The sequence below is a fragment of the Prosopis cineraria genome, unplaced genomic scaffold, assembly GCF_029017545.1.
Source record: "Prosopis cineraria cultivar Desert tree isolate PC_DT_omini unplaced genomic scaffold, ASM2901754v1 PC665, whole genome shotgun sequence".
Lineage (NCBI taxonomy): Eukaryota > Viridiplantae > Streptophyta > Magnoliopsida > Fabales > Fabaceae > Prosopis > Prosopis cineraria.
Genome location: NW_026555990.1, coordinates 33,341 through 44,588, shown reverse-complemented (window position 1 = coordinate 44,588; position 11,248 = coordinate 33,341). Strand labels below are relative to the sequence as shown.

Sequence of the window (11,248 nt, the reverse complement as noted above, 5' to 3'; positions counted from 1 at the left end):
AGCCCTTCTTGATTATAGTAAGCTTAGAGGTTTAATGACTCAGCATTCCCTATGTGTGATTGTGCCATGATTAAAGGGTTTCCCATTTGCCCTCTATTAAAATATGAAAATAAAAAAATATTTATCAAAGTATGTATAGTTAATAAGAGTAAAATTAAAAAAAATAAATTTCTAGATATAGTTAATGAATTTTAAAATTTTTCTTGATTTTGATAAAATATGTTAAAAGAAATTGATAAATATGATAATTGAGTATAGATACTACTTCCGCTTCAAATTACAAGACACTTTTAAAAGAGTTTTTTCATTTCAAAATATAAAATACTTTAAATAGATTAAAATTTTATTAAATACACTAATTTTAATGTCATCCTTTCTCTCTCTATAATTAATTTCTATCTCTCTTTTTTTAATATATTAAATTATGAATATTTTTAAATGTTTATATTTTTATTTTAAAAAGATAAAATTGTTAAGTATATTTAATAAAATTTATTACATGTAAAATTTTATTTAAAATATTTTATAATTTAAAATGAAGGGAGTATTTTTAAAGAATCCCAAGTGAGCATTAATGTGGTACACAATTTAAGAACCTAAATGAATATCAGGCGCACGCGAGTTCAAGCACATCGTACGAAGGTGCATCCCCACCAGAAAGGATAAAATAAATAAATGCATTATTAAATTATGATCAATAATGCTGATGGCGAGAAACAATAGTCCAACGTTGAACAAGAGGACATTAAAAAAAATCTGAATAATTAATTTTATTATGGGGAACATGATCAAATGATTAAATATGAGGGAATATATACCCAAGTTTTAATGAATTAGTTAGCGTGTCATCATCGCATTGAGGACTCCGAGTAATGGATGATCAAGGTAGAGGCGAAGTCAAAAAGAGGCGAGAAAGAGATGTTTTGCACATGTATAATTGCATCATCAATCACCCAAACTATTGACAATTAGTACCTCCCCCAATTTTATCTACAAGTCATATTTAAGAAATATTTATAGTTGTTTTTATAAGTCATTTTGTATAAAATAATGGATCATTAATTAATTTTTCCTACTAAATGAAACTTAGTTCAGCTAGTTAAAGAAATTGAATCATTTTATACTGAAATTTGTAATCTCATTAAATAAATATACTCAAAGTATCCCTGAAGTATATGTGATTGTGAGGCCAACATGAGATATAAAAAAAAACTCTATTTATTTTACTATACATACTAATAATATCTTAGATCATAGCCCAAAAAACTTTTATTAGATCATCATAGTTGTATACTCTTTTTGAACTAACTTATAAGGTGAAGAGAAAATATTTTTAAGGTCATATTTATAGTTATATTATTAAATTTTTATTTATAAATGTCCTTTTTTACTCTCTATTAAATGTTGGAATTATAAAGTATGATATTAAAGTATTTATATTTAATAAAAGTAAAGTTAAATTGTTCAACATTTTGCACAAGCATGTCAAAGGAGTAAATGATCAAACAATGTGATATACCTAATTTTTAAATTAAACGGCGGGTTCTTGAGATCCTTTATTACAATTTTCCTAAATGCAAATGCTTAAAAAGAGAGGAAATGAAGAAATAAAGATTGAGAAAAATGGAAGAATTGCATGGTGTGAGAAAACATAATATTGAAAATAACATAAAAGAAATTACAAGAAATATAAGATAGAAAACTAAAATAAAAGTACTAGAGCATTGTGACTACTATTCTATTGGGAGCTAGTGTTCTACTGGTATTGGAGAACTCACTTCTATGTAGCGGACACATGATACTATAAATAACTACATTAAATTAGATGAAGGATGAAGTGTCTTATTTTATCAGACTAAGTATTAAATTAATTTGAGTGTTTTTTGGGTTGATTGGAATTGAAGTTGTCGAAGAGATTGGAGAGATCATATATGTGGCTTGCTTCTTTTTCATAGACACAAAATGATAGTTTTCTCATAACCCCACCGTCCACATTTCTAGAACCCTTATTAGCAGTTTCTCTTAAGGTTTCTCCACTCTTGCCTGCCTACCAAAGTGATGCATGGGTTTGAACCAAAATTATTTCTTTTAGCCCAAATAATTAGGTTAGGGCAAAAATTACATTTTAATCCAAACATGAATTTATTAAATTTTTAAATAGATTTAATAAGTTTTAAATTTTTTTTAGTTTCAATAAAACATTTTAGAATAATTTATAAGTAGAATAAGGAGAATATAACTCACTCATTTCATTCATTATTATAAGATTTTTTTTTTTTGAAATTTCATGTTAAAAAATATAAGGTATTTTAGGTTGTTCAAGGTGTAATTAATATAGATTTTTTCTAAAAATTCCATTAATTCAAAATGTAATTAATAATATTTTCCTGTGATCATAAAAAAGAAATAAATGTAAATAATTTTTTGAGTTTATGTTTATGTTTATTTGCATGTTAAATGTAATTAATAATATTTCATGTTAAATGTAATTAATTCAAAATTATATTAAAATAATGTTTATGTTTATATTACATAAACATTTTACAAATATTAAACTTAATAAACATAAATGATATTAAATTAATAAAAAATAAATATAAATTATGTTAATTAATTGATCACTTATTGTATTAAATTCTTAATTAATTTTTCAACGAGAATTTTTAATTTATTAAATTATTATTCTTATATGTTTGAAATATTATTTTTTTCAACTTATATATTTAAAATTTAAAAAATTGATTTATAAATAAGTTTACATAAATGACTCTTAAACTTATGTACTATATAATAACTTATATATATATATATATATATAATATTATTTTTGTCAACTTATATGCTATAATGCTAATTTGGAAACTTAAATGGCTTTTAAGCAAATTTATGTTAAAGAGAGGTATCTTAGTCTGAAATATATGATTTAATGGTTGGTTAACAAATTTTTTATCATAATGGCTGGTTAAAAATTAGATTGATGGAAATTGAATCTTTAAAATAGATAGGAGGTGGTGTGTTATGTAAATTTTAATTTCAAGGGAGGTTTATATAAATTTTAAAATAGGAGAAAGATTTCTGTAATCAAAATAGAATAGAAAGGGAAATTGATAAATTTTAATTTTAATTAAAAGTGTCTTATAGTTTTTGTCCTTCAAACAAGTCTTAATATGCAAATACATTATTTAACAGTACGAGACTATTATTTAACAATATGTGATTTGAAAGAATTAAAAAAAATTTAAAACTAACAACAAAACCAACAAGTATAAAGGACTCATAGTATTTGACCAAAGCCATTGGCTAAAATAATGGAAAAACAATCACTTTGAAAGGGCTTCAATATGTAGATAGAAGTATCATATAATTCTATAATCTTTCAAGTTCTTAATATAGGATGAAATTAATCAATTTTGTTTTACAAAAAAATGATATTATATCTTTAAATTGTTGTTAAAAATCTAACGATTTAATTTGTCTTTCTTTACAATTACTCAATCCACTAAAAAATATAAAACATTTTTTAAAGAATTAATATTAAAAAATATCAGACATTTTTAATATTTTAAGCTGTAGTCATTAAATTTTTTTTAAAAAAATTTCTAATAAATAAACCACTTTATATTTATTTTAAAGTGAAACACCCTATTAAAAAAAAATATGAAAAAATGTTATTTGTTTGAGGACAAGTAACTTTATCGGAGGAAAAGTTTGGTTAAAAATATCTTATATTTTTAATAGAAACAGTAATATTCATAATAAATTATTGTCTAAAAATTCAATAATAAATAAAAAGTAAATTGTAAAAAAAAAAAAACATGAAGTACTCTCACTTTGCCTTATATTAAGATAAAAAATATTAAAAATTAACATCGCAAATCAGAGACCAATAATGCGTGATGCCCTATCTCTCTTTTTTAGACATAAAGAATAACATTATCACTTCATCAGAGAGATTAATCTCTCAAGAATACTTAAAATATTGAGAGCAGAGAGTGAAACATTCCAAATAGGCAGTATATCCTACACACACGTGTTAGGGAGATATATTCTTTCTTGCAAGAAATGTTTGATAATACGTAATAAGGAAATCCAAATATAAAACAAGACATCTTCATATAGGCAAGAAACCAAGGATAGTTTAGAAGCCATTACATATAATATAACATAAATAAACAGACCAATGGCCATAAGAAAGAGTACCTTAACCTTAAGTCCCATCCATCTTCATCTCCCACTTCTAAAAGAAAAGTGACCAATCTAAAGCATTCAAAAAAAATCCCCCAAGACCAATTCTGAATATGACTACCCATCTCCTCCTCCTCTTCCCCCCCCCCCCCTCTCTCTCTCTCTCTAACCTGTACAAGTCGGAAAATATTAATTAATGGCCTAATCACCTACATTAATCCAAGCACCTAACCCCTTTTTTTCCAGCTAATGTTTGTTTTATTTTCTAACCCTTGCATTCTCATCTTTGCCCTTTGCAAAGTCCCTGAATTGCCCATTACTGCTTCATTGGTCAGTCAATAATATTCCCCTTTCTTTCAAGCCACGCTTATTATGCTATCTCCACCGCCGCTGAACTTGTCAGACATAGCCTGAAAATCCGACGGCGATGACTGGCTGCTTGCCTGCGACTGCTCATTTGATGTTGACGGCGATGTCGGCAGCTTCAGCGATAATGGTAGGGGATCTCTTATTGGAACCTTCTCTTTCAGATTTAGAGTGGCCATTTTCGATGACGGAGGGACTGGTAGGATTGGCATCGGCCTAATAGGCTTCGCTGATCTCTCTCCTGCCATCGTCTTGGTCGGAAAAGTTGGACTGGGTAAGCCGCTGTAGTATAACTGTGGATGTGTGGGCGGTATCGCCGTTTCATGGTGAATTTGTTCTTCTTCCATTAAAGAGGGTTCCATCACCTAAAAATTCAAATCAAGCGAAATCAAGTTAGATCGGAGAATCTGATAATGACTGGAATGAATGAGATTAATCAATAATTAATAGTTACTACTGTATCGGTGGTAATGTCAAAGAGACTTGATCTCCGGCGTCTTCGGTTCTGGTTGTGGCGGCGAAGGAAGTACTTCTGAGCATGACTCGCCACCTGAGTTGGCGTCCGAGTTTTGACGAAGTTCTTGGAAATCCCTCTCCAATCTCCTTTCCCGACTTTCTGTAACCCCAACAGGAATAGCCTGTGCTCTTCCTCCGTCCAGGGAACACCTACAAAGCCAATCAAATCCAAAAAAAGAATACTCAATCCCCAAGTCCAAACAAACCTTTCGTTTTCAATCCACGAAAGCTCCCAAGTCGCAATTATGTATTACCTCTCTTACGCTCGCGCTCGCGTCTGTCCGGAAGCGTGAACGACGTCGTCGGAGGCATAACCAGCGTCGACGGCGTTTGAATCCTGAGCCTGAGCTTCATACTGCGACAGATTCGTCATACTAGCACTCTTCCTGAACGAGTTCCCTTGAGTGAGTCGCACGCCAAACAGCATAATCCCGTTATCCTTAGACGAACCATCGCCGCCGCCGCCGTGGATGCATGTACGGGAGTTATGGCCGTTGTTGCCACACTGCGAGCAAGTGCGAGACATGGTGGAATAGAATCGTACGATAAAGGAGCGTCTCTCACAGTTTCGATTCTATTTTTCTCATTCCACACCAGAGAGAAAGCAGGAGCGCGCAGAGAGAGAGAGAGAGAGAGAGAGAGAGAGAGTGAGGGAGAGAGGAAGAGAGGGAGACTTCTGGTAGTAAAAGGAGAGAGGATGGCAGGTTTGGGTCATATATAGAGTTGTGTGATGATTGGTTCCATAACGAGGGTTACGAGGGGGACAGATTCAGTGTATCCGCCGCTCACTGTTTATCATACGCCATTAATTAATTATTACACCTTATTGCTATGGGAAAAAAAAAATGTGAGGGTGCATTCTAGAGTCGATAATTTAAACATACTGAACTTATTTAAATTAAATTTAATTTAGGTTAAGCTTGATATACTTTTTTTAAAAAATTTATATAATCAAATCTGATCTTAACACTCTCAAATTAGCTCGAATACTTAAAACTTTTTAATAGTATTTTTTTTATCAATTTAAATTTTTAAATAATTCTATTAAACATAAAATATTATTTTAATTTTAAAAAAATAAAAAAAAAAATAAATTATTAACTTTATACTTAAGTAGTCTTGTTATTATTTTATTATATTATGTGTAATTTATTTATGAATATTTTCTTTATTTACAAATTAATATCTTAATTGTTTAAATATTTCTTTTATCATAGTTATATATAAATATTTTATATATTTTAATTAAATTATATTATTTTAATTTTGATTAAGTTAATCTTAATTCAATTATAATTAGACTATTAAATTAAAATTATTATCTCAATTAGTTTAAAATTTTTAATAACTTTTAGATAAATTATAATTTTATTTTTATGAATATAAAAAAATAGCTATCATTGTATTATATAAAAAAATTATTTAATTACAATAAAATATTATTTTTAAATTATTTTTCTTTAACTTTTTATATTATTTAACTCTTACATATAAGAAATTGTTATTCTAGTTTACTCTTAATTTTTAACTAAGTCTAATATGGATAATAACCAAGTAATTATTCAAAAATATTATTGTACTTATTATGTTTATTTAGTAGTAAAGTCAGAAATTCGTACATGCCTGAGTTTTATTTTTAAAATTATTTTTAATTTTAATTTTACATTAAAATTAATTATATTAATTTATAAAAAAATATAAAATTAATTTTTTAATACGTAAATAATTTATAGGACTCAAAAATTTAAAAAAAATTGAGTCTTAAAATATAAAAATTAATATTAAAATATATTTTAAATATTATTTTGAGATATTTTATTGATTAAAAATAATAAAATATGAAATATAACTATTTTAAAATTTTTAAAAAATAATTATATTAAAAAACTTAAATATATAGTATTTTGGTATAAAATAATATAAAAATTTAAAAATTAATTAATATTTATTATATTTTATATATTTTTTAAAAAAATTATTTTTTATAGGGTATTCAGGCCAAGCCTGAACAATAAAAAAATAATATTTTTTGGGCTTAGCCCTAAATTTTTCGGGTAGGTTCGGGCCTGCCCGTCAAACTTAGCCAAATTATCGGCTCTAATACATTCTTGCTCTAAGCAACTAATATCTTAAATTATTTATCGTAATGATTTTATTTCTAAAATAATTAACATATAGCATATTTTTTCTTAACATTAAATACCCCAAATTGTTAAAAATGCTGACAAGACTACAGTTTAACTACAATATCATCTGTCATGCCAAATAAATCTAAGTTAAGATGTACTTTTGCTACATTTTAATTACTTTAATGGCAAAATTATTGCAATGTAAATAGTATAATATATTGGGTACTTCTTGGAAAATAATTTAAGGACAAAATTGCATCTTAACATAGATTCATTTAGCATAACATGTGACATTTTCAGCCAAACTTAAATCTCAGCTAGCATTTTTAATTGTCAACATTAAGATATTTAATGTCAGAAAAAAAAATATTATATTTTAATTACTTTAGAAGCAAAATTGCTATAACGAATAGTTTAAGACACTAACTGCTCCTCAAAGAATAGTTTAGAGGCAAAAATATACCTTAACACAACAATAAAAAAAAAATAGGGAGTATCCAAGGTACTGAAAACCGGACCGGTCATTGAATCGGCCAAACTCAGGGGTCAAGGGTCATGGGTTCAACCAGGGGTCAAACCGGAATCAGACCGGTCATAATAAAATAATATAATTTAAATAAAAAATGTATTAATTCTCAATAGGTTCATACATATCTAAGTCTTAATATCTCATATAACATATAAAATAATTCTAACAATAATAAAGTATAACAACATTTCTATATTTTTTTAAAATAAATGATAAAAAAATTTCAATGAGTTAAAATAATAGAAATAAAAATTTATTTTAAAATAAAAGATAATAAATAAAAGTGATATATTTTAAAAATTATTTAGTTAAATAATTCAAATTAAAAAATAATATAATATAATATATATTTATACTTTTTGATTTCTTTTTGCTTCTTCCGTCCCCTCATCTGACATAAGTATGATTTTTTTACCCCATGACTCCTATTGACCTATCATTAATCATTATTATGTTAAAAATAAATATACATCTTAGTTAATCATTATCAATTTTTTTTTAAATTTCAACCCGCCCAACCCGCCTGAACTGAGGGGTTGGGCGGGTTAATCCCGGGTCACCGGGGTTAACTCGGGTTAACTTAAATCACAATAAAAAGAAAAACCAGACCGAACACATGGCCAAGTCACCGGTTCACCGGTCGGACCAGCCGGTTCGGTCCAGTTTTAAAAACAATGAGAGTATCACATGAGGGACTTGGCAAGAAACTTATTTACAAATAAGGACTAATAACAAGTTTTAATTGAAAAAAGTCTATATTTTTATTTTAATAATAATTTATTTTGTATTGTTTCTTGTTTTTGAGTAAGTTTCTTATCAAGTTCTTACATATGATTTTGCCAACAAAAAAAAAATCACTCCTTCAAAATTATAAGGAATTTTTAGTTAACTTTCACTTCAAGATTAATATTATTAAAAATTATTCACTCTTCTCATATCCATCTTGATTCCATGAGATAATTTAATCTCAGATAAATATGAAAATTTTATTAATTTTAAATATTTATTAATAGTATTTTTGAAAAAAAAATCTCATTAATTACTCCTAAAAAATATTTTAAAATGTCTTATGTTTTTAAACTAATTATATTTCTTAAAAACTATCATATAATTATGAATAGAGATAGCATATTTTTTTGAATACATCTATACAGAAATAAGATAAAAGACTGTTATGGAAAAGTGTTAATTAACACTTCTTTGAATTTCTAAAATAACATATAAATAAACTAAAAATTTTCCCTTAAAAAAACTTATATTGTGAAGGGAAGAAATTATTTCGAGTAAAGAAGAAGTAATTGTTCTGAATTCTGAGCCATTTCTACGTGGAACGGTCAATCAGTGCCGTCAACTTTTTGCTTTCACATTTTCTTGGTGTGCACACCAGTGACTCATAATATTTATGGAAACAATGGGCCCTCATAAATGGGGATAATATTTTATGCATGCCATGTTTTAAAATTATATATTCCAAAATATATATATATATATATATATATTATAGCACCTTGTTTCACACATAATTTGATTAATTGATTAATGTTTTTTTACCAGGAATTTGATAAATAATTTGCAATACATATGATTTCCATGCTCTGTAGTTCATTCCATGCTCTGTACGATATATATGATTTATGTTTTTTTTTTTGTTATATGTATCTGTATATATATTCATAGACTATTATATGTATTGATATATTTAATTTATCAATTTTATAATATTGTAATCAACATCTATATCAATGTAAAATATTTTGATATAATTATTTCATATAGTTCTATCAATCTATATTCAGGATGTTTATATTGTTTTTTTTCCCTACTTATAATATCCAAACCATCAATTTTATATGAAGGTAAAAGTAACATGACCTCTATAATTTTTAGGCATACAATGTTTTATAATGGTGTTCTTCGTTGAATTGGACAAGTTTTAATTTTTCCCCCCACAATAAACTATCTTTCAACATTTTTATGCATTTTACATTTTTGTTCCAAAAGTATTTAAATAGGGTTCAAGTGGTGAAGGAATGATTAATTTTTTTTAGAAACTATTAATTCTTATCTCTCTCGTTCATTGTATTGAAAATTTGAAATTAAACGAAATCTATATAGTTATGACCTCATTTAAGCATAACTATTAAAAAATTGTTTTAGAGGAAAGAAATTAAAGGTCAGTAATATTGGTCAATATAACATAAATTGATAAATTAAACTACCGATTTTGTCCCATTCACTAGGATAATCTGATCCAGCTGTCACATAATTAATATAATCAAATCAAAATTATTATTTTTTTTAAAAAAAGTCCTTATTCCTTAAGATTAATTTTTCAAACGGCCTAAAATAAAAAGATATATAATATAAAATGTATATCATGTTAGGTTATTTATAAGTAATAAAATATTAAGAAAACATAATATTTGATTTCTATAATTTTATCAAATTTTGATTTAAATCATTGTAGTTTTTTTAGTATTTTCAATCTCTATAAAAACTAAAATTACTAAAAAAATTGGAACTATAGGGACCTAAAAACAAATGTCACCTAATATTTTTAAAATTATAGAAACTGAAAATATTAAAAAAATTATAAGGACTAAAAACAAAATCGGATGAAACTATAAGGATCAAAGATTGTGTTTTTTCTAAAATTTGTAATTCCTTTATTAAAAATATAAGATATTTTTTTAATCTTTTAAGATATAATTATTATTTTTTTAAGTGTTCCTTTTGAATAAATTTTTTATACTTATTTTAAGATATTTATAAAAATATAAAAAGATAAAATTAATTTAAAAATAAATAATTACTTTTATTAAGAATGAGATTTAATTAAAAATTTATATTTATTTGTGGAGGGAGTATATGAGATTTGAAAAAGTGATTAATTTTTAAAAAATAAAATAATATTGACCTTATAACAAAGGGAGTAGGCCTATCATGAATGAGCCATGTGCTACCAATATGAGGACTGCTAAACCTTCCAATCATAAGTGGGCTATACAATATCCTAAGATCAGGAATGCTAACTAGTCAGACACGTTCAGCAGGAAATTTAGATTTAATAATTGTATTTAATGTAAATATTAAATATTTATATTATATGAGCTGTTAAAATATAAATTAACAATTTAAATAAAATCATTCATTCATTAATTTTAAATAAAATATAAATTTATAATTATTGATTTTAATTTTAACAATTTAGATAGTATAGACATTCAGTGCTTATATTAAATACAGTCATCAAATTTAAGTCCATTTCATGAGATCATTATTTTCTTATCTATAGAAATATTTTATACTCTATCCATGAAAAAATAATTATTAATTATAAACAATTATAATGTCATCTTCAATATATTTTATCATAAAAAATTTTAAAATTCATTTACTCTATCTTTAAATTTAATAAATTTTTAATTTTACTATATTAAATATGCATACTTTAATAATATATTTTCTGCTACTAACATTTATTTGATTTAAAGGACAGAAGAGCGAGAACAAATAAAGAAGA

The 11,248-nt window shown here is 25.8% G+C and overlaps 1 pseudogene; it reads right to left on the bottom strand.

Moving 5' to 3' along the window:
• Nucleotides 1–4,096: 4,096 nt before the first annotated feature.
• LOC129297961 (transcription factor MYB1R1-like) lies at nt 4,097–5,763 on the bottom strand (annotated as a pseudogene).
• Nucleotides 5,764–11,248: the final 5,485 nt, after the last annotated feature.